The 27,329-nt window shown below is 41.6% G+C and overlaps 2 long non-coding RNA genes across 4 annotated transcripts in view; one reads left to right on the top strand and one right to left on the bottom strand.

Annotated features, from left to right (window-relative positions):
- LOC109254922 (uncharacterized) overlaps positions 1 to 27,329 on the bottom strand; it is a 122,175-nt gene that overhangs the window by 48,605 nt on the left and 46,241 nt on the right. The window lies entirely within an intron of this gene.
- On the top strand, positions 10,726 to 24,106 carry LOC109254923 (uncharacterized). Of its 2 annotated transcripts, none has more exons than XR_002075025.2 (4): positions 10,726 to 10,939; positions 18,592 to 18,813; positions 18,968 to 19,147; positions 23,727 to 24,106. It is a non-coding gene; the product is annotated as an uncharacterized LOC109254923 (long non-coding RNA). The 2 variants fall into 2 exon arrangements; XR_002075024.2 differs by having other exon boundaries at positions 10,726 to 11,105.

The raw sequence follows: 27,329 nt of genomic DNA, 5'->3' as shown, positions 1-27,329 counted from the left end.
TTAATATTTATTTTTGAGAGAGGGATAGAGCATGAGTGGGGTAGGGACAGAGAGAGAGGGAGACACAGAATCCGAAGCAGGCTCCAGGCTCCTAGCTGTCAGCACAAAGCCCAACACAGGGCTCGAACTCACAAACCGAGAGATCTTGACCTGTATGGAAGTTGGACACTTAACCGACTGAGCCACCCCGGCACCCCTAAAATTTTACATTGATAATTAACCAGTTTGTCTAGATTGAGCTGTGCAAAAGGAGTATTTTTAAAAGCTATTTTTGTAATTTGGGGGCTATCACCCCAAACAAAATTGGTTGGGAGAACCATTTACTTCAAGCATTTGGCAACTGTAGGCAGACAAGGCAGGTAACTCAGACTAATTATCATACCTTTTTTGCCGAATATATGTGTGCATTTAAAAGAATAATGTGCTTCAACCTCTCATTTTCTCTGTTGGAGCACAGTCTGCCCCTATTTATTTTAATGCTTTTGGTTGCTGTTGGTAACTATGATCTTATGTTTCTGTTGATTCAATTTTAAAGATCGTACTTCATTAGATTACAAAAAGAGGGGGAAAGAAAAGCACCTTCAAATATTTAGATTAAAGCATCCTGTGTAGTAAGAGTCTGATTGTCAATTACAATAAACTTTGTGTGAGGAAACAGAGATCAACAGTAAAACCACAGAAAATGTCTTCCCCACCCCCCCCCCCACCCGCCTCTCCTTCAGTGGGTGGGGTTTCCTCTGGGGTAATCGCCGTGGGCTTGTCAGCCAGCCCTCCCAGTCACTGGTGCTCCTGCTCACCCCTCACAATGTACTTCACGGTCCTGTTCCATCAGAGAGAAAGAACTTTCCTTTACTGCTAATTAGAGTAGCCATGTTTCCTCAGGCGCAGGCAGCATTCTGAGGGATGATGTAACCCAAAACCAGGGTTGTGTGATAAGTCAGTACAATTTAATGCAATAGAGAAGGCATTATTTTCTCTGTGGAATACACGATATTACTTCTGTATCAGACAGAAAGGCTGAAAGCATTAAAGGCATTTTGTTTTCCCCCTTAGATTATAAAGATGGAGAGACAGACAGGAAATTCTTCCAGATTGCTAAATCAACCTAAGAAGGTTTGTATATTAAAAACAATCACAGGCTTCTGACTCATTGTCAGACAATTTGTAAACAAACAGTTATCGATTCCTATCACTGCTCAGAAAGTGTGCTTGTGTGCTTGGGAACCGAAGCAGACATTACAAGTCGGTTACAAATATGGATGCATTTGAAAAAACAAACAAACAAACAAACAAAGTCAGGGAATGTGAACTGCGTCGTTCCCAAACATAAGCATTTTAATATGGGCTGCAGGAGAGCAACTCGACGACCTTGCAAGTCCCTAAGTTTAAGGCAAAAATTCTGTGGTTAAAATGCTCTTGGCCATTGTATTTATAGCTCTCAAAACTTCCCAAGGTTACAGGTTGCTGTTTTTAGATATCCTCAGTTTCAGTGCTACCAATTTTATCTAATGCTTTGGTTTATTTGGAGAGGGGGAGTAGTTTGGGGAGAAAAACATTCTGTTCCTATTGTTTTACTCAGAACGCAAAAGTGGGCATGTCTGAGGTTCACTCTAAGAAATAATATACTAGACAAGCGGTATGTTTAGTGTTTAAAAAAAGCTGTATCTGCTGGGGCTTATAAGCCCAAGGAAAAAAATTGCCTACATATTTTGAGAAAGGACAGTGAAATGTGTGCTTCTCTCTTTAAAAAAAAAATTAATGTTTATTTACTTTTGAGAGACAGACAAAGTGTGAGCAGGGAAGGGGCAGAGAGAGGGAGACCCAGAATCTAAAGCAGGCTCCAGGCTTCTGAGCTGTCAGCACAGGGCCCGACGCAGGGCTCGAACCCACAAACTGGGAGATCATGACCTGAGCCGAAGTTGGACACTTAACTGACTGAGCCACCCAGGCGCCCCAAATGTGTGTTTCTCTTAAACACATCGATAAGTTCCCTAATACATGAAGTAGAGTGGTCTGCTGAGGGACCAGCCATGAGATATGGGGCAGTTGTGAAAACTCACCTGAAGTTCTCAAACCTGCTTTATTTTCTGAGGACTGAATCTATTCCACAGTAAAGCAGTCAGGGGCTTTTGAATAATTAAATCCATTGAGACTTAATGATTAGGACTCAAGCTTCTATTTCACAATGTACCCATTCTCAAAAATGTCAGCTAGCATTAGCTGTGAAAAATTCTTTTCTATGTGTCTGTGACACAGTCCCTTCCTAGGAAAAACTAAAAAAAACTGTACAGCACAACCTAGCAAATAAGCACCATAAAGACAGTCCAAAAGGGAACCTCGAAAAGGGAAGGATGTGACAAAGATTTATTTGCTTATTTTGCTTTTTGTGTTTGAAATACTGAACTAAATAGATAGCCAAACAGTATACCTGGTAATAAAGATATACATTTTTGTAAATTACTGATTAAGCCTATTTTTAATAGATTAGAGATCATTGCAATTTGCTCCAATGCAGTGACAGAACAGTTTTCAGTTTCCTGTTAGAGTAAATGCAACATTCAAAAGCATCTAACTTGCTAAATCAGATGGGAAAATCCCTGACATTGAGATTTGCCACTCTGAAACTTTTTCACTAAAATACCCATAATTAGTCCCATAAATAGAAGAAACTTCTGCTCCTGAAGTGTGTGTTTAGTCTGAAAACAGACTCTCAAGACTTAATTTTTTGGAAGACTCCTATTTTATAACCGTATGGACTGTGGATGTTATTCTATCATACACACTTTGGTCTCCATATGTTCTCCACCAAGTGATAGTGTAAAATGATGCCATGAAGCCGTGCCGTCGTGTCGGACCTGACAAATCTTCCAGCCCAGAACAAAACAGATGGTAGAAATAAGCGTGTCTCCATTATAAAGAAACTCATTGGGGACAGTGGCACTAGACAGTACCTCGAGTTTTTTCCATATAAATAATGTATTCTAAAAAATGTACAACATTTATTGCAGATAAAGTAAAGTGTTTGGATTGGCTATTTTAAGGTCAACCCCAGACTAGAACCAAACCCACACTTGTTACATGACCTGAAAGAGGCCAAGCAGGCTGTGGTCACGATTGTGTATACAAACTGCCCACTCAGGGTGCCATGCCAGGGTTGCTGTGTGTGTGCCAGCCGTTACTGTTACACACGTGGAACTGTACACGCTTGTTCTGGGTATGGCAGCTGGAGCAGGTGCTGGCACCAGTGTGACGAACAGCCAGCCAGAAAGAGGCTGATGACAGGAGGATGAATCAAGCAAACCGACATGTATCTATGTTACAAAGACTCTAGCTGTCTGGACGAACTAACTATACAATTGATTGCAAAATTGCAGTAACCATTGGAACATCCACGATACATCGTTTTAGGGACAGGACCTTCATTCCTGTCTGCTGACATATATTTTTCCATTAAAACAATCTATGATTGGGGCGCTTGGGTGGCTCAGTCAGTTAAGTGTGCCGCTCAGCTCAGGTCATGATCTCACGGTTCATGGGTTCAAGGCCTGCATCAGGCTCTGTGCTGATGCCTCAGAGCCTGAAGCCTGCTTTGGAGTCTGTGTCTCCCTCTCTCTCTGCCTCTCCCCCACTCTCACTCTGTCTCTCTGTCTCAAAAATAAATACACATTAAAAAATTTTAAAAAATCTATGATAGTGAAGCATCAATCCATCAATAAACTGTAAATTCTCAATCAATTAGAATGCAAGACCAACTGAACATTTAAAAATCCAGATAACCATGGGGCGCCTGGGTGGCTTGGTCGGTTAAGCGTCCGACTTCAGCTCAGGTCATGATCTCACGGTCCGTGAGTTCGAGCCCCGCGTCGGGCTCTGTGCTGACAGCTCAGAGCCTGGAGCCTGTTTCAGATTCTGTGTCTCCCTCTCTCTCTGCTCCTCACCTGTTCATGCTCTGTCTCTCTCTGTCTCAAAAATAAATAAACGTTAAAAAAAAATTTTTTTTTAAATAAAAATAAATAAATAAATAAATAAATAAAAATCCAGATAACCTTAAAAATCATTCCAAAGGAGTAGGCACACGCTGGCAAAATATGGTTCACAGCAATGTACAATTTACATAAGAGATTTGCATTCTTAAAAGGAAAGCATTTAAGCCCATTAGTGGATTTATCTTTTTAAACTTTTTTTTAATGTGTATTTATTTTTGAATGAGAGAGAGAGATAGAGAGACAGAGCACGAGCTGGGAGAGGGACAGAGAGAGAGAGACACACAGAATCCGAAGCAGGCTCCAGGCTCTGAGCTGTCAGCACAGAGCCCAACACAGGGCTTGAACTCACAAACCACGAGATCCTGACCTGAGCCGAAGTCGGATGCTTAACCAATTGAGCCACCTAGGCACCTCTTATTTACATTTTCATTTTGCCTGAAAATGTGATGCAACTCAAAGCTCCCGTGGAACACCAGCCCACAGAACTTAACCCAAAACTCTAATCACACGCAGTGGTAATTCTGCACACATCTCCTGGCCCTCTTTACAGACGAGGCGTCTGCAGTGGTACCTTCACCATGTCCGATAAATGGAAAGGTCAACTGACTCACTAAAGGAAAGAAATCAGGCAAAGCAAACTGTTGGTAACTGCGTCCTTCACTTTTCTGTCTATAGTAGTAACACCACAATGTCATCCTCAGAACACATACTAAGAAAACAGGACATGTTTGGAAATTGACACCGGCACTCAGGATCAGAATTGGAAGACACTTTAATGAAATCTAAGGCAAACAAAATGCCATGTTAATAAAGCGGAAATTCTTGGTAAAATAAATCATGTCATATAATACTCATTTGTACACGTGTTATATGAAAGAACTCCTTCCTCACTGTAGTATTAAAAGGACTAATCTAGACATTTTGAGTGACATTCCAAGGTTAATGTTCCTAGTGAATGTCAGAGATTTTTAGAACCCTGGTTACCAATATTCTTTATACATTGTGTAAAAACGTAGACTAAAGGTGATGATATATTTATTATATATATAACAAAGTACGGTGGCCATATAATTTATCATCAAGCCAGCACCCTTTTGGAGATGAAGGATGCTGATAATAACTGCATCAGGATACAGAGTATAAACGCAGATTTTCCTGGCCTAACAGAGACACTTGCTTCCCCTAGAAAGGGTTATCACAACTTCACGCACAGGACAGTAAGGGAGAAAGTTTCGGCTTGCTTCACGATCAGAGAAAATGTGAGGTTTTGCGAACTTAAATACATTCTCTGTCCCCATCTCATTAACAGCAGAATGTATGTCCCAAACATCAAGTGTGGAACAGGTGCTCACATGTGCTGTGATTATTTGGATACAGGGAACATACAGATAAGGGATAGTTTTGACCCAAGAAAATTAGAGTCAAAAGTCTAAGAACAAGGAAAGACCAAGGGAAGTAAGTTGATTCATAAGAGCTTTGTTATAATTTTAAATCATATGACAAAGTCCTTGGAACTAATTTTTAACACAAGTTTTCACTAAAACTGAATTAAAACTGTAAGTTAATTTTATAGATTCAGTTATGACTATCTAAGTATCCCACTGTTCAATATATTTGTTTCATGGCTGAACATAATGTGTTTGTGTTTTTTTTATTTTTTCTACATTATAAACTAGAACTTTTTCTTATTATATTTATTATGACTCCTATTAGAAAAAAACATATTCTATGAAGTGAATTTACTCGGTTATTTGCATGACATTTTAACCCGAAGTTGTGATTGCTTGTCAAAGGGTAACAGGAATAAACATTTTCTCATTTATCCTCTCACTCAATAAATATTCATCACAATGATTCTCAAAATTAGCAGAAATAAGAGTTAACCTGGAGGGAGGGCTAGTCACAGCACAGCTGACTGGAGCCTGCCTTCAGAGTTTCAGATTCAGGGGGAATTCAGTAGGGTCTAAGAATTGGCATTTCTAACATGTTTCTAAAAAGTTGCCAGGTCATTCTACCGCTGCCGGTCTGGGCGCTACACTTTGAGAAATGCTGATGTATTGAACATACAATATTTGCCGAGTGCTGTGTGCTGGGGAGACAGCAATAAATGGCAAAACAGGCAAACATCCCTGACCTCAGGGACTGTATGTTCTAGTGGACGGAGACATCCAATAAATATGTAATTCAAATATACGGCATGTTAGGTAGTAGTAAATGGCATGCCGTGAAGAAAACAATACAAGAAGCGGAATGTTTGATGAAGTGTGTGTGTGTGGGGGGGGGGGGTGTGATGAACAGGATGGTCTGAGAGGCCTTACTCAGCAGGTGAGATTCAGCCGAAGACTTCAGAGAGCTGGAGGGTGAGTTAGAGACGTCTGGAGGGACAGTCAGTTCAAAGGCAGCGAGGCTGGAACGCCTGGCCAAGGTTAAAGAACAGGAGGAAGAGCAGAAAGGGTGGGGTTGGGGGAGTGACCAGGAAAAGAAGGGGAGAAGGCAGGGAGGCAGTGGGAAAACCATCCAGGTGGGGCCCTGACAGACCCCGGAGCGGTCTTCGGCTTTTGTTCTGGGCAACGAGTAAAAATGGGTAAAAATTTGAGCAGAGAAATGGCCTTAGCTGATGTGCATTTTCATGGCTGAAAATAAGACTAGAATACCAGAAGTCGGTGTGGGCTGGATGTACATTTGGGAGCCACCATCATACTGGTGTTTATAACTGTGAAACTCATGAGCTCACCAAAGAATGAGTGAGTACACAGAGGAGAAGTCGTCCAAGAACTGCCCTGGGGAAATCCAACTTTAGAGGCCAGATAAAATAAGACAACAGCAAAGAGGCTGAGAAGGAGCAGCCTTGAAGTAGGGTGAAAACCAGCAGATACTGGCATTCTGGAAACCAAGTGAAGGGGTGAATCATTAGGAAGGTGATTCTCAGCTGCTCGTAGACCAACTAAGGAGAGTGACGGGAACGAGCTCCTCACCCAAGCAGCGCGAAGTCAGGTGGTGACATTGGTGAGAGCTGCTTCAGTGGCGAGGTGGAGACTGAAGCTTGACTCGAGCATTTCAACGTGCGGATGCGAAGCCAGGGTGGAGAGAGACAGTGCATGCAGGCAACCCATTCTTGAGTTCTGCTGTCAGAGAAGAGACACATGGCGGGAGGGTGGTGACAGCTGGAGTAAATGTTAGAGCAAGGAGAGGGTTTGCTTGGCTAAGATGGGAGAAGGTACTGAAAATCCGTAAGCTGGTGGTTATAATCCAGTAGAGGGAGAAACATTGATGGTGCAGAGAAACAGCAGATCATACTGGCACGATATGCTCGAGGAGGAGGGAGAGCTGAGGTCTTATGCGCAGGGAGAAGTCACATCAAAACACAAACGTTCATCCATAGTCACAGGAAGGGAGACACAATACGTGGTGTAGATGCAGGTGCATTAGGAGCAGTGGTGGGTGTTCCAGGGGAAATAGGATCACCGACTGAGAAAAAGCACAAGAAAGAGACGCCAGAAGGTTTGAGGAGAGAGGAGGAGGTTTAAATATCCTCTAGTTGAGAGAGAGAAAAAGAACGAGAGGAGAGAGCAGAGAGATTGAGAGATTGAGCTTCATTAGACGGAGAAGTGGAAGTAGAATGGCTGACAACACGAATACAATCCATCTGACATTTTGAAATTATTCCAATTAATATCTCCTGGGGATTTTTCCAAGTATTTGTAAAGCTACTCATCAGAGCAACATATAACTTCCCACGATCTCCCTTATTTAGAAACTTGGCAAAAAAGGAAGGTCATTTGTTGGATCCATCCGTGAGTCTCTCCATACAGAAATACACTCAACTGGGATTTCAAAATAAATTAGGATAAAACACACTAGTGAATTCTTGCTTTGTGAGATTTAATATAAAAATACGACGGATAAATTAGTATTGTATTTAGTGCTGTATCTCTTTGCCATCTTTGAAAACTTCAAAAACAGAAGTGTCTTAGTTGAGGTGAAAGGTATTAAGGAGACAGGAACTTTCACGTGCTGGCCCATCAGACCGTCTAGCTTTGCTCCTCAACTATTTTGTCAGAAGCACTCTAGGGGTCCATGAACTCTCCTACACGTGAGGCCCCCAATTTTAATCAGTGTGTGTTTTTTTTTTCCTACAATAAATATATACGGTGTTACGGCAGCATCTGTCAGGACCAGCAAGCATCTCCTAAAGGTCATAAGGGACAGAGGCAACTAGCTGTAACCGGCAAAAGGGATAGTATAAATGCAAAAGGGATAGTATAAATGCAAACGTGAGATGCAGAGACATGTGAAAACACGGCCTGGTACATGTGTGAGCATCGACTCAGGGCAGAAAGAAAGGTTATCAATCAGCAGTGTAACTCTAAAAACGTCTGAGGGAATACGAAGATAATTACACATGCTGGTATGGACGTCTTTGTAAAGAATGCTGCCTTTGTCAGAGACAGTGCTCCCGTGCAAGGTGCAGATTTCCACTGGAGGGTGAGAGGATACAGAGCCGCACAGGGGAAAGGGCTCCGGAGGATGTAGGACACAAACCATAAAGACTCGGTTCTCACCTTCAAGAGGCTTAGAGTCTAATCAAGAAAGTACCTGTAAATCAAGCAGCAATATAAAAAATTCAAGATACTAAACTTTAAATATTTAGGGTTTTATCAAATGCACGTAATATCCTCCAGGGCGAAACCGTCATGGGGAAGTTGGGTCCTCAGTCACGCGGCTGTCTGCTGGGAGCCCCATGGAGCGCTGGCTCACTCTGACTGTCCTTGTCAACCTAGACACCCTTCAGAATGTTCTTGCAAGCTTTCCAGAAACACGGGTTCCTAGCCTCCACCATATCACTACTCAGGGGTCTGATGCCCATACCTGGCCGTGTAAGTTGTAGAAGGAGCTACTTCTCCTGAGACATTCTTATTTTCTCATTTCAGCTAAATCACTCAGATATTTTTTATCCAGAAAAAAAAGTGAAAGACACTGTCATCACCATCGAGAGATGGTTTCCTTCATTCATTTCTCCTAAACACATCCGGTTCCTGATCAAAATAAATGAAATCCAGAAGTTCTGTGTCATACAATAAAGTCATGCTTTCTGATCTCATGTAAAATTATACCCTTCCTATATTTTATGCTGTATAAATCAGTTATAGTACACATTTCTTTTTTTTCTTAAATGTTTATTTATTTATTTATTTAGGAAGGGATAGAGAGAGCGAGCATGAGCAGGGGCGGGCAGAGAGAGAAAGAGAGAGAGAGAGAGAGAGAGAGAGAGAGAGAATTCCAAGCAGGCTCAGCACTGTCTACACAGAGCCTGAAACAGAGCTCAAATCCCCAGAACCACGAGATCATGACCTGAGCCGAAACCTAGAGTTGGATGTTTAACCAACTGAGCCACCCAGGCTCCCCATACATGTTTCTATCAACTAGAAACTGTCAAAGCCTCATTTCTTAAAATTCTTGCCAAATGTAACCTTCTCTACGAACCCAACCTGGACCACCTCCAAAAAGAATGATCGTTCCCTCCTCTGAAAGAGCACTGTGCCTGTACATACCATCAGTCCTGTCATTATTAGCGAATATTAAGATTTCTTATTTACTTATTAGTATGGGTTAAACTGTGTCTTCCCTCCTCGCCAAATTCATGGGTTGAAACCCAACTCCACTACCTTTAAAGAGGTGATTAAGTTAAAATGAGGCTGTTAGGGTGGCCCTGAGCCAAAGCGACTGGTGTCCTATAACAAGAGAAAATCTGGACACACAAGAGACACACACATAGACAGACACGTGTGTGCACAGAGGGGCCGCCATGCGGGGAAGCACGAAAGCAGCCATCTACAAGCCAAGGAGAGAGGCCTTGGAGGAAAGCAACCCTGGATGTCCAGCCTCCAGAACCGTGAGAAAATAATTTCTGTTGTTCAAGCCACCCAGCCTGGGGTATTTCGTTACGGCTGCCCCCACCTGACTATTTCCCTTGTCTAACTGTCTCACTGAGGATGAGCTCCTTGAGGGCACCCACTGCGTCTCACATGTGGTGCCCAGCACGGTGTCTGGAGCCTAGTAAATGTCCAGCAAGTGTTGGCTGAATGTATTTACTCTGGAGGTAACGATATATCTGATTACATATAAAATTATAAATTAAAATAATTTATCAGAAGCTAAAAATTATGTTTAATTTGGAAGGAAACTGAAAAATAAGAAAAGGTATAAAGAAAAATATTTAAAAGCCATTTATAATCCCATCCTTGGGCATGACCCCTTTTAGTATTTTGGCATTTTTCTTTCCAGTTCTTTTTTAATATTGACATAAACTTTAAGATTTCAAATATATATAAATGAAATATAAACACATATAAATAAATCCTAAGAAATGTATATATAGACATACACACAGAATTTTTTATTACTCCTTTTCCCTGAACTATACATATTTATATTTATATTTAATCATATACATATATAACCATTGCCTGTATTATTATATAATCTCTAAGAACATACTTTTTAATAGTTACATAATGTTTTATCACATTTATCTATCAGAATTTAACTGTCTCTTATTGACATAGTTTCTGAGCTGATACTACAGTAAGCCTCTTTGTATAAAAATCTTGACTCATGTCTCTACTATGTCCTTCAGATAAACACGGTCAGGACTTGACACGTGACTATCCAGCAGCTGTGACAGTATGGAAGGGTCATTCTAGCAGGGTCAGACTCAGACTGTTATCCACGACTTCCATGATTTTCTATCTGTAGAACAGACTGAAACACAACATGCCAAACTCTGCATATGGCTTTCCTACGGAAATGAGAACACTGAGGTCTGAAGATGAACAACAGAAAGCAACAGAAAAGTATATTCACTAGGTCTGCACGAATGCACACAAGAATCCACCGTTTTACTATAGAGGATGTTACGGAAGGGCTCACCCATGTCATGTGTGATGATCCAGGTAAGGAGAGACACAGAGTCTCCTCTGGTCTCTCCCTTCAGAGAAGGGGAAAATTGCCGTGGTTGACTGCCACCTGGGGAGGCTTCAAGGAAGGGACGGACCAGGCACTGAAGAACAACTGAATAACTATAGATTACAAAGGAAAACAGCCCATATGTAGGAATTTGTGAGTGTCTCACCTTCCATGGCAAAAGGGGAATTCATGTACTAGAAGAAATGGAGGTTGCTAATCATCTGACCTTCAACGAGGGAGATTATCTGGCATTATACGGGGTGGGGGTGGTTTGTAACCTTAAATGAGGAAGAGGGAGGCAGAAAAGTCACAGTTGGAATAATGAAGTGTGAGAAAGACTCCATCAGGCATCCCTGGCTTTGAAGATGGAAGGAGCCAGGAGACTTCAGAGGCAGGCAGGGTTCTGAAACTGGAAAAGGTGAGAGAGAAATTTTCCTCTAGAGCATCCAGCAGGAGAGGAGTCTTGCTGAGACCTTGACTTTAGACCAGTGAGACTCTTATGCCAACTTTTAAAAAAGTTTTTTTGATGTTTATTTATTTGAGAGAGAGAGAGTGAGTGAGAGAGGGGCAGAGAGAGAAGGAGACACAGAATCTGAAGCAGGCTCCAGGCTCTGAACTGTCAGTACAGAGCCCTATGGGGGGGCCTGAACTCATGCACCGCAAGATCATGACCTGAGCTGAAGTTGGATGCTTAACTAACTGAGCCACCCAGGTGCCCCTCTTATGTCAACTTCTAATTTCCAGAACTGTTAAAATAATTAATTTGCATTATGTTAAGCCACGAATTTTGTGGTGATTTATTACAACAGCAATAGGAAATACACCATAAAAAATAGAACTATACCAAAGGCACAAAGTCAAAATTCATGTGGGACATGAAATAAGCATATAGATTCAAGATTTGTGCAGGTGAACAGTGGGAGACAAGTCAAGGGAGCTAGGTTCAGGTGGGAAGGGAGGAAATTAGGAACGTCCTTCAAAATAATTTTTAAAGTTTTATCCTGCAGATGATAGAGGGCATTTAGGCAGGAGAGCGACATAACAAAAGTGATTATGTTTCAGCAAAATTAATCTGGTGGCATCACGTGAGGGAGATTTAATGGAGAAAGAGCAGCTAAGGTTTTAGAATAATCTGAGTGCGAGACGGTAAGCGCCTGGCCTGGGCAGCAGCTTAAATAGAAATGGATGCTCAGACATGAGAAACATTACAAAAGATAATCCACGTTCATATTCTTCCTGTATAGAGATCATTCTATAGACTTCCCCTAATTCCAGAAGTTCCAACCATCTAGGTGCACTGCGAGAAATCAAATGGTCCCTCAGTTAGAGCTCTCCACAGAGAACACGTATCCCCTTTTAAAGTTTGTACCGTTCTACACTGAAGTATTTAGAACAAGACTGATGCTTTCTCTCGTTTCACCCCGTAAACCCAGATGACGAAAATCTATTATTGTCTAGTGAGAAGGACTGTGAAATGAATTGCCTGGTCCCAATGTCATTGCATCTATTTAAGCACGTAATTGACTCCAGACAATGGGAAACTTCCTTCTTTCAGTAACTGGGCTAGACTCTGCCTTCACATACAAAATATTTTTTAGAGAAAAGCAAAAATAAACCATTTAATTCTGTTTTCAAAAGAGCCCATGACCAGATGAAACTGAAGACCGTTTTCCTAGTATTTTTACCAGTAGATATTTTGACCTAAGTAAGTAGAATGATAAAGTTGCCACAAAAACTTCCCAATTTCCCTTGAGTGTGTGTGTGTCCACCTTATTTACAGCCTCTCTAGGTAAACTGCATGTGATCACTTGGGTGTCAACTTGTGAAAAGTAATGTATTTGTTGAAAGGCCCCTTCCAGAGTCTAATCCTACCAATCATTCCGTTCCTTCAAGAGAGATTTTCTCCTTAGTGTCTGGACTCAGAGTAGCTGCCCAGGTAGAGTTTGATGAATGGGTGACAGATGGATGGATTGATAAATGGATTAGAATCACAGGGTCAAATAACGTCCACGTTATCTACGGACTATGATGCATGCAGCTGGGATGCTTCCTAACAACAGATTCCATCTCACTAGGAAACGTTCCAGCTCACTGTTACTACACCAATTAATACTTGCTGTACTAAGTTTCTGTGAATTTGATGTGTCCCTCCGTTGAACAAAAGTGACATTAGATATCTTCCAGGTTCATTATATTCATGTTTTTCCTCTTTGGCCGGCTGTGTGTTCATTTCCTGGGTCCATTTATATGGAGAGCTGGGTACGTATCTTAGGTAATATACACACACTATTTATAAATAAGACCATTGTGGCAAATGTTTTCTTCAGTTTGCTATTTGTACTTTGGCATAAGTGATTTTAACAGGCAGAAACCTTATATGTTAATATGCTCAAAATCTTCTATATTTATATACTCAGAAAGTTCACCCCAGAGGTATTTTACCTCACTCTCCTCACCATGCACTGTGGCCTATGAGCCTTTTTGCACAACTTTCCACAGGCCTAGGTCCAGTCCCTTTATGGCCTTGCATATGGTGTCTCCTTGTCAGATGTTCTTCCCTCACATCTCCTTGTCTGTTCTTCGAAACTGGTTACCTCCTGCACCCCCTTCCTATCTTTATAGCTCAGCTCCAATATTCCTTCCTCAGGGATGTGGTCTACATCAGGTATTGTGGTCAACACTCTGCAGAGTAACTGAGTAGTAGTTATATAGTCTTAAAGCCAATATTGAATTAATTTCTCTTTGGGTTAATGTCCATCCCTTTCAGCAGAGACTGGTTCTCTGCTCCATTGCTCATTGGTTCTCCAATTGCTCATCCTTAAACCCACAATGCCTTAGCAGGATGCCTGGCAAACAGACATTTTGTCAGTATTTATTGTATTAATTAATTGTGTTTAATTATAAAGAGGGGTGGCATCAATTCTGTTTTTATATGTCGGGCTATTCTATTTTTTTCCATTTAATTCTTATCCCTCTGGATTTTATATGTTGGCATGTGTTGTTGAGTTAGCCCAGTGCTTCCCAGACTTATTGGATGGACCATGCCACTTGCCATCTTCAAACACATATTAACCCTCCAAAGAACTAAACTTCTAGAGGATACACTGCCAGAGTATTTGAAAACACTCTCGTTTGTACAGATGACAACCTAAGACACAGAGATTTACTTACACAGATGCAAAACTGAATCTTGATTCATAAATAACCGTGTCATAAAAATAAGCTACAAATGATCAGTGAAGATGAATGACATAAAAATGACGAAAGAGGTAAATTGTGTAAAGCATCACACAAAAAAATGTAAGTGGTGTATTCTTAAATCTCATCCTTATACTTAAATTGATTAATTAAGAGAAAAAATAGTCAGTTGGGTTCCTTGCTATGTACTGATGACCTGGCTAATTTATTTTGAGCAACTCAGTTAACCTTTTCATTCCTTATTGTGCACATTTTTCAAGGGAGAACAGTATATGAGTAATTTTCCATATCCAATATGTCTGGTTTTGTAAAAAAAGAAAAAAACTTGTAAGCTGATGTCCATTATATGTATGTTAAAGGAACAATTATGTGAAAGGTATCTATTACGAATCATTACTAATTTGCAAAAGATTTGGAAATAAATAGCATGCAAAGCTATATTTTATACACATCTATATTAGAAAGATATTTATGAATATCTATACTATGGACTTTTATGGACATACTACAGTCCATTAAAGAATGGCTAAATATGAATAAAATAGAGAAGCTATCCTTGAAATACAGGATAAGAATTTAAAAGCAGAAAGATATGTAAAAATACATTAACAAAAGACCGACTATAAAGTTTCTGAAGACACATGAAAATGGTGCTGTGAGAGTTACCAGTGAGCAGGGGTGGAAAGAAGGCACATTTCATCGCTTATATATAAGGTATAATTTAAGATTTAGAGATTTAGGAATACTTTATATATATATATATAAAGTATATATACATACATATATATATAAAGTATATACATAGATATTATATAGTCTGCCTTTCTTTCATCCACAAACCTTATTAAATGCCCGTGTGTTATTGTCTGACAGTACAAAAAATAAAGAAGTCCGTTCCTCTGCTAAGGAAGCTTCCAAATGTGAGAACAACTTGCACTATGTGAAATAAATGCCACAACAGAGGGACGTAAAAAGCCCCGCTGACGTCCAGAAAAGGCCATTGAGACCATATGGGAGGCGGGCTTGCAAGACTGTTCAAGTGCTCGTGCATGGAGAAGACGAGTAAACCCCTTTGATCAGAGGCAGCAGGGTCCACAGGGCAGGAAGGTACAAAAAAGAACACAAGGATTCGGTCATAAAAAGTAAGGCCATCATTTACGGACCACGTACTACATACCAAGCATTTCACATCCTGTGTCTCCTTCAATCTTGTAACAGCCAGAGAGAGAGTCCTCTACTCTCCTCATTTTAGGTATAAGGAAACTGGGACCCCCAGGGGTCGAGTAAGTCATCTAAGGTCCCAAGTGACAATCTGTGTGCTTGGACTCAGATTCAACTGACCACAAATGGCTCCTAATCATCGTGCCCGTGTAAGGACTGCCCTGGTTCGGCCCTCGCGCCTGGGACAGTATGGGTGGAAAACCATCACTGAGCCTGAAAGCAGACCAACCCCCCACAAGTGGCCCTGTGTGCCAGGTTAAAAAATGTTACAACAGTAACAGTGACAGCATTCGGAGGATGATCATTTACACAGCATTCACGAAACACCAGGTAGTTCACTGAGAAGGGGAGAAAGCGGATGAGGCCCCAGAGGCCACGGGCACAGGATTTAAGGAGGCGCTGGCCTCTGGGCACTTGACATGTAAGGTCGTTTAGCCAGAAGCCCTAACGGTTGGAACAATACAACAGAGCGAGAACTCCCCCACTCTGGAGCACGATGTTCTCAGTGCACAGGAAGAGAGGGTGACAGCTGCTTTGACCCCATCGGGATCACTCACCCCCCTCTTTCCCACAGGGGCCAACCTGGGGGAGCTCGGGCCACTTCTGTCTGCTCAGGCACTCTGTGCCCCCTCAGGGCCCACGGGAGCTTTCCCCCATTTTGACAAAGTCTAGTATGTCGCTTAGCACCCGTGCCCCTGGAGGCCGGGGCACGGACACTGGCTAGATTTCCCAAGGCTGCGCAACACAGGGAAACACAGGCTGCCATGAGGGAAATGCAGTTCCTCCGTCCCATCCCTCAGGAACCTCACTGCAGACGGCTGGCGGCAGGGGTCGGGCGTTTCATCAGAAGGGCCACTCCTCGAACGAAACGTGAACGTGAGCAGCCACGGAAGGCGCTCCCCGAATCAACAATATTGCACTTGGAAGTTTCCTGCAGACGATGTCTAAGGAATGCGCGAAACATCTTAGGAGAAGGTGGGCTTTGACACCTTGCAAGCCAGTGAGAGTCCCCTGCACAGGGGAGGTGACCTGCCACAGGACAACAGTGCCAGCCACACAGCCTCAGTCCTTTGCCTTTGCAGACGCACTCCCCTCTCCCCTTGGGCACAATTCAGAGACTAGAAACCAGGCAACCTGAACATCTGTGAGCCCGCAAATCCACATGTTGAAATCCTAACCCCCGTGTGATGATGCTCCTAGCTGATGGGGCCCTTGGAAGTGATCAGATCATGAGAGTCACCCTCTCTCAAAAGAGACCCCAGGAGGCTCTCTGGCCCCTTCTGACACATGAGGACACAGCAAGAAAACAACGTCTGTGAACCAGAAAGCAGACACCGAACCTGCCAGTACCTTCGTCTCGGATTTACCGTGCTCAGAACCACAAGCAACAAAGGTTTGTGGCTGAAGCCACCATGCAGACTATGATAGTTTTGTTACAACAGCTTTGAATGGACTAAGACAGCCAGGAGGGGAGAAGAGATCTGAGAAAGAGAAAACAAAGCATCCACATATCTTGAGGGATTGGTGAAGAGAAGCTTTAGGTTGGCCTTACGTTTGGACTTGCATACAACATGACGCTAGAATGTGCGTTTTAATTACTAAAGAGGGATTTCTCTAATGATTGAAATGAACTGGAGCAATTGTCCAGCCTACATAAATTTAATCCATGTACAGAGAAAATAGAAACACTAGACCAAGAGGAATTTCAAGGGCAGTGGGAAAAGGAACAGAGGTGCTTCATAATTGCTCTCTGATGAGTCCTGTTTTTAAAAATACCCTGGCTGCGCCTTTATAATCACCCTTAATCCTCACAGGAACAAACTGAGGCAGGTAGTTACCATCGTCTCAGTTTGCCTGGCAAGCCTCCGTTCCGTCAGTGGCAATCTCACTCTGGCCACAGGAGAAGATGTACAATGTAAACATAATAACGTGCACACTCTTGGCCACGGGAATTAACTTGGGAAGGAGTAAGTGGCCCAGGGGAGGGCGTTCACCTCTGCACCGTTTTCCTGACTGTACCCAATAGGCAAAAGGGCCTCTCGTGTTGGAGCTGATGGCTTGCAAGCCTAAGGAGGTCAGTGCCCTCCCTGTTCCTTTCCACATGGGGAAAGACTAGCCACAGTTGGAGAGAAGGAAGTCAATACACATACAGACACACACACACACACACACACACAGCAACCAAAAAACCTGAGGAGGACCCAATCCTTGGACCCCGTCATTTCTGACACTAACTTTTCTTTCCTGTGTCCCAGTTCTAGAAGCCAATAAATGCATCTTTCCTAAGTAAACCAGTTAGATCTGTCTTCCTGTCAATTTCATCCAAAAAATCTGAACTATTACAATTACAAAAATATTTAACTGAGGATGAGGCTAGAAAAATAAGCTGTCTTCCTCAAGGGCATAAATGTTGTAAGTGGCAAAAAGTGAACCAGATTTCTGGATCTTTCTGACTGCATAGTCTTTGATCTCAACAAATAAATCTATTTTGTGAAATTTCAAGGGCACCATTGAGGATTTTTTTTTCAAGTAGCCTCCAACACCCAGCATGGAGCCCAACACAGAGCCGAACTCATGAGTCTGAGATCAACACCTGAGCAGAAATCAAGAGTCTGGCACTTAACCGACTAAGCCACCTAGGCACCCCACCATTGAAGTTTTAGGAGATTTTTTAAAAAGTATGGGGCACCTGGGTGGCTCAGTCGGTTAAGCATCTGACTTCAGCTCAGGTCATGATCTTGCAGTTTGTGAGTTCAAGCCCCACGTCCAGCTCTGTGTTGACAGCTTGGAGCCTGCTTTTGATTCTGTGTCTCCCTCTCTCTCTCTCTCTCTCTCTGCCCATCCCCTGCTCATGCTCTGTCTCTGTCTGTCTCTCTCTCAAAATAAATAAACATTAAATTTTTAAAAATTATAAAAACGTAGTTGGGCTTCTGCTTTTCCTCCTTCTTACCCCTTTCTCTTCCTTTCTTTTTTCCTGACTTCCTTTCTCTTCCCCTTCAGAGCAATCTGGTCCTAATGTCCATGTGCACCTTGGGCAAGGAGGGTGACAAGGAAAGAGGAGACTGGGTGAAGGGGACATCCGCGGGGACATGGCCCCCCCATGAGCAGTCACAGCAGACCAGGGCTACCCTCTCAGTGTGGTCAAAGGATTAAGACTGAGCCCCATGTCTCCTGTTTCAATCTTTGCCTCACTTGGTGTTTTTCTCTTCTCTTTCTCCAGCCCTCCCCTATTTTTAGTTTACTTTTTGCAATTCCCCCTCCATCTAAACCTTGAAAAACTGCAGGAAGTGCAGAAGCATCTTTTGAAAGTACCATTCTGCCCGTTGCCACGAAGGAATGGAACCAATGATCCCCAGCAAGAGGCATGAAAATCAGAATAATCCCCATTCTTTTCCATTGAAGTTTTTGTAGCAGATGAAGAGAAGACGAAGAAAACTTCAAGGTGGGCCCGACCACAAACACACAGACACCTCTCCTTGCCTCCCCCCCTGAGAAAGCCCAGCCGTGCTCCCATCTGGGTGTCGCCTTGATGTGCACAGAGTCATAAAGCCTTTCACCACTGCTTGGGTCGATAAACTACTGTTGTTCCTTGACAGCGCCCATGTACAGAGGGACCCATGGTCCAGCGTGCAGCGGCGGAGGTGAGGGGATGGGAAGACACCCACAAGAGGGGCAGCACGTGTGGGGCATCCGAGCACAGGGGCAGAGGGGGCATCCATGCAGGACCCAGAGTTCGCGACCTCATCTGTGATCGAGAAATCCCGGAAGCTGCGAAGGTAAGGGATTTTTACAAATGTTGTGCTGACGCATCCTTTAATATCGAACACAGGATGTGTCGATCCAAAATGAGAATGTGTTGATCCAGAATGAGAATTATGTGACGGATGAATGAGTGAATAAGCAGGGCATCTGCAAGACAGTTAAGAACACAAATGTGAAAACATTATTAATTCTAGCGTTAGCTGATTTTCCCTGCTTTTAAACAGGGGGAAACACATTTTTGTTTTATTAAGCCATGAAGTTGTTAGGGATTTGGTTTCCTTGATGAGAGAACTCTTCTGTTTCATGAATGTTAATCCTCGGTATCCAAAATGCCACTCTAAAGAAATACTTAGCACCACAACAATAAGACAAAGGCCTGAGTAAAGTAAACATTCCAGAGGCCTTCAGAGGTTAAATAGGAATCTGGAAATAATTATCCTATTGCTAAAAAATAAATAACATATGGAAAATATAAGCAGTGGGGGAGGACTTCCTCTTTTTAAGCAGAATTTTATTCTTAAAAATTTTTTTGACAAAATAATATTTGACTGATGTAGTCTAAAAAGTAAAGCAATAATATAATTATTGTTTGGTATTAATATTATTGTGTTCATAACCTACTGTTTATCATTTAGAAGTATTCCCTGTACATGAAATCATGGTATTTAATATTATTTTTTGCCCCACTTTTTATTATACAAAATTGTTCACATTGTATATAAAATGATTTAATTTGAGGTACAGAAGAGAGATTGACACATATATATAACCCATCACCCAGTCAAGAAAATTTAAAAATAAACAACAACCTGGATTTATTCTATGGCCTCATTTTCTGTCTCTGTCTCTCTCTCTCTCTCTCTCTCTCTCTCTCTCTCTCCCTCACTTCTGTTATTCTGTGAGCTTCTTCAAGAAGGCGTCTAGACTATGACCCCTTCCTCCTTTTGTCCACCTACAGCTGTCTGGTTTCTGTCCGCACCACCCCACCAAAACCGCGCTCACCCAGAAATTGTTCTGGGCGTTAAATCAGAGGGAAAATTCTTAGTTCTTAATTTACTTGACCACTAAGAACATTTAGCACCACTGCCCACTTCTTGAAACTCTACAGTCTTGGTTGTTCCCCACACTACATTCTTTCCAAATTTCTTCCTGATTATTTGGCCCCACCTTACCCTCTTTTCTCTTCCTTACTCCATTATCTTTCCCTGTTGTTAACGTTAGGATTTTTTCATCCAGTCACCTGAGTAAGAACACTGGGCATCACCCTGGACTGCTGACCTCCCTTCTGCCCTCATAGTCAACTAATTCCAAATATATCTCCACCCTGTCCCCATATCCTTTCCCACTGCTGCTATCTTACTAAACACTCTCATTATCTCTCAGCAAGTGATTCTAAGAGGTTCCTAACTAGTCTCCCGCTTTCCAGCCAGGCCCCCCCACATTCCATCCTTCAGAGCTGCCACCAGCATGACAGTACCCCATCACTCCCCAGTAACAACCTTTCCGTGGTTTCCCATTAATTGCAAGATAAAGCCCCAGCCCTTTGGGACAGCCGGCATACTACATTTCCCTCTCTAAAGTCTTTCCCTTTCCTCTGTAAACTGGCAAGTCTCCTTCCTGTACCACTAATCTACGAAGCTGGTTCTTCTGTACTCTTTTCAGCCTACTCTGCACCATAATCATCTGCTCCCGTAGCTTTTATATCTACAGCTCAAACCTCTCTTCTGAATATTAAAACACTGTATTCAACTTCTCATTGGACATCAGTCTTAGTTAAATCAGAGAGAAAATTCTTAGTTCTTCATTTACTTGACCACTAAGAGCGCTCGGCATCACTGCCCATTTCTTGAGGCTCTACAGTGGCATTTTGTGTGTCTAAAATGTCGTCATCTTTCTCCCCAAATGTGCTACTATCTTTGCTATGTAGGTGACTGGCACCACCTAACTGTCCTCTGCAGAAAACCAGAGCCCTCCCTTGTGTCCTCCTCTTTCTTATTTTCCGCATGTCCATTTTCTACTCAGTACAGTTGATTCTACTATCAAATATAATTTAAACGGATTCACTCACAAGCATCTACACTGTAGGTGGGAACTAAGTCAGAACTGCACCATTCGCAACCAGCTCAATATCCCGTTTCGTTGCCTCCACCTCTATTACCACGTGACTTCCTCAATCCATTGCCCAATATCCTGCAGACTGAATTGTATTTATAAACTAAACACTTGAACATTATACCTCTGCTCAAAACCCTTCAACAGGTCCCTGTGATCAACCATGAGAATCTAAATTCATTTGCGTGACCTTCACAAGCTTCTCCACGAGTTCTTTGATTTATGTCATGACTTCTGCCACTAAGATGGCACACATTTGCTCCTCTGCGTCCGAAACCCCTCTGTGTTAACCGGGCCTTAGAAAGTGAATGGCTTCAAACTTGACCAAGGGTTATCATTTTTGTTTTTGAAAACGAATGTATACTATCATGAAACCAAATAAAAAATAAAAAAGTGAGGGTCGCCTGGGTGGCTCAGTGGCTTGAGTGCCTAACTCTTGATTTTGGCTCAGATCATGATTTCACTGTTTGTAAAATCAAGCCTGCATTGGACTCTGCACTGACAGAGCCTCTCTCTCTCTCTCTCTCTCTCTCTCAAAATAAATAAATAAAAATTTAAATAAGTGGTAACAGAAAAGAATAGGGCTTTACATGTTTACATTTCGACTTTTATGAAAAAAAGGTAACAAATGGCTAGCAGCCCTTTCTGTGTAGTTACTTAAAACAGAAAAAAAAAAAAAAAAAAAAAAAAAAAAAGGCCTTATAAAAGTGGCTTGATAATTAGAGAGATATTGTCATATTTATTAATTAAAGAAAAAAAAAGCCCAGAAATGGACCCCACAACTATATGGTCAACTCATCTTCAACAAAGCAGGAAAGAGTATCCAATGGAAAAAAAGGCAGTCTCTTCAACAAATAGTATTGGGAAAACTGGACAGCAACATGCAGAAGAATGAAAACTGGACCACTTTCTTATACCATACAAAAAAGTAAATGTAAAATGGATGGAAGATTTAAATGTGAGAGAGGAAACCATCAAAATCCTGGAGGAGAACACAGGCAGGAACCTCTCTGATGTTGGTTATCGCACCTTCTTACTAGACACATCTTCGGAGGCAAGGAAAACAAAAGCAAAAGTGAACTATTGGGACCTCGTCAAAATAAAAAGCTTCTGCACAGTGAAGGAAAAAATCTACAAAACTAAATGGCGACCTTCAGGATGGGAGGAGATATTTTCAAATGACATATCTGATAACGGGTTAGAATCCAAAATCTATAAAGAACTTATCAAACTCAACACCCAAAAAGGAAATAATCCAGTTAAGAAATGGGAAGAAGACATGAATAGACACTTTTCTAGAGAAGACATCCAGATGGCAAACAGACACACAAAAAGATGCTCAGCATCACTGATCATCAGGGAAATACAAATCAAAACTACAATGAGATACCACCTCACACCTGTCAGGATGGCTAAAATTAACACAGGAGACAACAGATGTTGGCAACGATGAGGAGGAAGAGGAACACTCTTACACCGTTGGTGGGAAAGCAAATTGGTGCAGCCACTCTGGAAAGCAATATGGAGATTCATCAAAAAGTGAAAAATAGAAGCGCCCTATTTCTATTACACTACTAAGTATTTACCCAAAGGATACAAAAATACTGATTTGAAAAGACACATGCACCCCTACATTTATAACAGCATTCTCAATAGTTGTCAAATAATTGAAAGAGCCCAAATGTCCATAGACTGATGAATGGATAAAGAAGATGTGACGTATATGTGTGTGTACACACACACACACACAATGAAGTATTACATGGCAAACAAAAAGAATGAAGCCTTGCCATTTGCAACAACGTGGATGGAACTAGAGTGTATTATGCTAAGCGAAATAAGTCAGGCAGGGAAAGACAAATATATGATCTCACTCAGATGTGGAATTTAAGAAACAAAACAGATGAATAGAGGGGAACAAAAAGAGAGAGAGGCAAACCATATAACAGACTCTTAACAATAGAGAACACACTGGAGGTTGCTGGAGGCGTGTTTGGTGGGCAAGTGATGGTCTAAATGGGTGACAGGTACTGAGGAAGGCATTTGTTGGGACAAGAACTGGGTGTTATATATAAGTGATGAATCACTAAATTCTACTTCTAAAAGTAATACTACACTCTATTAACCAACTAGAATTTAAATAAAAACTTGAAACAAAAAAAAAATTTAAACTATTACTTAAATTTAGTAGCTGTAGATTTAGGCTGGAATATTTTGTTTCCTTCAGGAATATTTTTATCAAAATGATACTTATTATAAATGAGTTATATTTTCAAAAATAAATAAGTAAATGGGAAAAATAAATCTACTTCTTTGCAATATAATTTAGGTTAAAAAGGACAACAGTCAGGCTTTTTTCCCCTCAGTTAATTGTAAATTATTCCCCTAGAGTAAAAAACCTAAAATTGTACGTAGGTTTTTTTTTTTTTTCCCACTAAGAAACCTTGAATTTTAACAGTTAAATTCCTTCCTCTTTTACAGACCCTGTCTTCACTGAACATCATTTGAAACAAATTGATATTTTTGAATCTTGGCAATACTCCGGGGACAACATTACCAGCAATGAAATTTCTTCCAAAAATCCAGAGAATGCAGTGAGAGACTAATCTGGGCTCAGTTAATTATATGTTTGTAAAGCACTCTGCGGGGTGTTTTTTTCCCTCACATATTTATTTTTAACACAAACATATACACTCAGCTGACGGCAGTGCAACCGTGGTCATAGCCTCTAAACTCCATGAGAGTTTATCACCTGCATTTATTTATTGAGCATTCAACAAGTATTTACTGAGCGCCAGCCTGAGACACGCTTGACTCCTACCTTCATGGAGCTTAAATTCTAATAAACGGCGTTCACTGAACTATGTTCCATGCGTTTGTTGTGTTAAATGTTCTACTTCCGTCTTCCCCTTTAAGCCTTTAAGGTCACCATAAGGAAGCGACTATTTATTATTACTGCTTTTATTGTTCTTCTTACTATTTTGTAGACAAGAAGACAGGACTTGGAGGGATGAGCAACTGACCAGAAGTTCGAGGGAGGCAGTGGTGTGTTTAGCTCAAAACTCAAAAATCGTCTTCTTTGTAAGTAGTATTGGCCACATACACAGCATTAGCCAATGAGCTGCAAAAAGTTTTTAGGTGGTGTTTCCGAATGAAGCTCCTTAAGTAGTGCATGCTTCAGCTGGCGGATGCCCTTCTGTCCTTTGGAGTTCTTTGTTCCTTCCGCTGAGATTGGACAAAGGGGTTCATAGTGACCATGAAGAGAAAGACCACAGAGATGGTAAAATGGCGCGGCGTCAGACAGCCCACCTCTGCTGAGGCGCACACCGGGTCATATCACCCCCTTCTGCAGTGTGTCCACACCGCACAGGAACAGAAATCCATCTCTTTGCTTGTTTACAAAGCCCACTGTGAACTGCTTCCTGCCTGCCTCTCTGGGCTCATCCCAACCTGTCTCTTCTCTGTCTCCAGAAACCAACACAGGTGGCCTTCTTTCTGCTCCTAGAATGTGCCAAGCAGGCTCTTCAGGGCCTTCACACCTGCCGCTCAGGACACTCTAGGGTTTCTGCTTCTCCACCTGACCGACCCTTCTGGTCAGGCAGATCTTAGCTCCTTGTCATTACTTCAGAGACGTCCCCTAACCACCTACTCTACGGCAGCCGCCAGTAATTCCCTATCACGACCTAGCCTAACTCTTTGTGCAGGACTTCGGACTGTCATACTTTTTCGTGTCTATTTCCTCCTTGACCTGTGTGTTGTGTCGATCACCTACCGCACTTCCACCAAATATGAACTTTTGTGTCCACTAAGCAACCTCTGGCACATACATAATGCCTAGCATGTAGTCAGAACTCAGGAAACATTTGCCACATCGATGTGTCGTGTACCAAACCTCCTCCTAAGAGATATAAAACACTCTAAGTGGAAATCTCTACATTTATCTCATGCAGGTTCTATAATTTGTACTACTGAAAATACTTCAGCATATTTCACTATATAAACCAACATTCCATATTTTCATTTCCTCAATCATCCTTCACTCTGATGACATCAATGCCAGAATAATGAGAAGAAGAGAACTCAGAGCAAGACCAAAAGCAATAAGGTGTCTCAAAATGAAAGACAGATAGATGTCAGACACATGGAAAAAACAATTTTAATCAGGCTTTTGCAGATTTTACTATGGGAAGAATCTCCATTTCTCATCTAATCTATATGTAGTTCCCAATTAATACTGTAACATTTGGGTGACTGAGAAAAATATAGTTTAATTTTTTGCTTCTATAGTTTAAAATGTTGCTTCTTCACCACATCTTGGGTTGAATGGGGGATATGTAGCAAGTTATGGGTTATGAGTTTACTCTGGGGATCTTTCTGAGAAGATAGACACACATCAGAATTATGGATTATGGAACACATTATGTTGGTTTATCCATGATTCCTTCTCAATATAGTGAGGTGGCAAAAGATAGTGGCTAAGAGCACAGGCTCTAAGTCCAAACTGTCTGGATTTGAATTCAGGTTCTGCCACTTATTAGTTGTATGGCCTTAAATATATTACATAACCTCTCTGTGCTTGAGTTTCCCCATCTGTGAAATAAATCAAAAGGATGTTTATCTCATAAGTTGTGTGGAGATTAAAAGAAGTAATACAGGTGTTACGGGCTGATTATTGTATACCCTTCAAATTTGAATGTTGAAGCCCTAACCCTCAATATGATGATATCTGAAGATGGGCCTTTAGAAGGTAATTAGAATTAGATAAGGTCATGAGGTGTTAGTGGCTAATAAGAAGAGGAAGAGGTCTCTGTCTCACTCTCTCACTCTCACTCTGTGCATGCACCTAGGAAAGGCCCTGTGAAGACACAGCAATAATCCAGTCATCTGCAAGCAAGGACAAGAGCCTTCAACAGGAATCAAATCTACCAGCACTTTGATCTTGGACTTCTCAGCCTCAAGAGCTATGAGAAATACATGTCTATTATTTAAGCCACTTGTCTGTGGTAATTTGTAATGGTAGCCCAAGCTGACAAAGACAACAAACAGGTCAAGCTTTAGAATGGCGCCCAGCATATAGTAAGCACTCAATAAACATTGTCGATTATAACCATACATAACCGTACCCATAATGAAATATACCAAGATAAAGCACTGTAAAGGAAGAGCTCTCTCAGTTGAAGTAAGAAGCAGTTAAAGCAGCTGGCCTGTGACCTAGTCCTCTCCTGGTTGCCATGGTAATATTGCCGAAGTAAGAAAGAATGCAGGTGACCCAGTCTTATCTTCTTGGAAGCATGGTAAGTAGGTGTCTGAGCAACATCCTGATGATTCATGCTAGGAGGAATATCCACATATTTGGAATACTCTTGACAGTATGTCCCTAGTTCAGGATTGCTTACAGAATGAAGCATGGCTCCCAAGAGAAAATCACCTAATCTATATGCTCCTCAAAAAACGAGCAACACATGGACTTCTTACAGACCTCCTATATTATTCAGGGCCAAAAAGCATGCATCTGGTGAAAGAGAATGTGAGTAGTTACGCAGGTGTCCCAGACTTGTTCCCTTTCTCTTGTGTTTCACAACTGCACATTTCCTGGAAACTATTAGTAAAACAGAATACTGGTAAAATCTCTGACTGGTGTGAGCCCAATTTGACTCTCCAACACTCTGTTGTCACTCAAATTGAAACCAAAGTTAGGACTGTATCTACTAAAGGGCAGAAAGAATTCTAGAATACTTTCAGATGTTTGGAATTCATGGGTGTTATCTCATGTAGTCTTGACAACAACCTTTAATGTAGACATTATCCCATTTTATAGAAAAGGAAACTGAAATTTAGAGACATTGGCTATATTGGAAGAACAATCACTATGTTTAAAGCCATTAAGTCTCTGAGAAGGATTGTGTATGGGCTCCTTGCCCATATCCTCTTACCCTTACCAATTTAAAGCACAATGGCCCAACTTCCAGTTGCTAACACCTGCAATTCTTTGCTTGCAGGCTTTTCCTGGTAGCCTGAGATGGCTAGGTCCATGCCAAAGAAAAGTTGCCCCCGAGGAAGTTAAATAGACAAGTTATTCAAGTC

Source organism: Panthera pardus, unplaced genomic scaffold, assembly GCF_024362965.1.
Source record: "Panthera pardus isolate Hobbes unplaced genomic scaffold, ASM2436296v1 HiC_scaffold_22, whole genome shotgun sequence".
Classification (NCBI taxonomy): Eukaryota; Metazoa; Chordata; class Mammalia; order Carnivora; family Felidae; genus Panthera; species Panthera pardus.
The sequence above is the reverse complement of the archived record's forward strand: the minus strand, read 5'-3'. Positions and strand labels throughout refer to the sequence as shown.